Raw genomic sequence first — 442 nt, forward strand, 5'->3', positions numbered from 1 at the left:
ATATACTCACAATTTCCATTGAGATTAAAGAATCAAGCGCTTAAAAAGTAAAATAGCGATAAAAGATAAAACAATTTTCGAAATTCCTTTTTAATACCTTTATAGAGAGAACTTACGAAAAATATTACATAAATAAAACAAAATTAACGTATAATTATGTATCACTTTTTACAATAGATAACGAAGTGTGCACTCGCTTTTTCGAATTTGCCATGTTACCGAACTTTCCTCACAAATCGCGACGAGATGGACTCTGCGTCAACTTACTCCGGATTAGTTCATCTGCTATTCCTTCGCAAGTTTGTAGACCTACCTATGATACGGACAGAGGAAGGAGATTTAGTTAATCGGAATAAGCGCTAAAACAAGTTCGGTGATAAAGCATAACAATATAATATACTTCGGAATGAAACGTGCTCTTACGCTAGATATGCGTGACGAG

The sequence above is a fragment of the Atta colombica genome, unplaced genomic scaffold, assembly GCF_001594045.1.
Source record: "Atta colombica isolate Treedump-2 unplaced genomic scaffold, Acol1.0 scaffold47, whole genome shotgun sequence".
In the NCBI taxonomy this organism is placed as follows: Eukaryota; Metazoa; Arthropoda; class Insecta; order Hymenoptera; family Formicidae; genus Atta; species Atta colombica.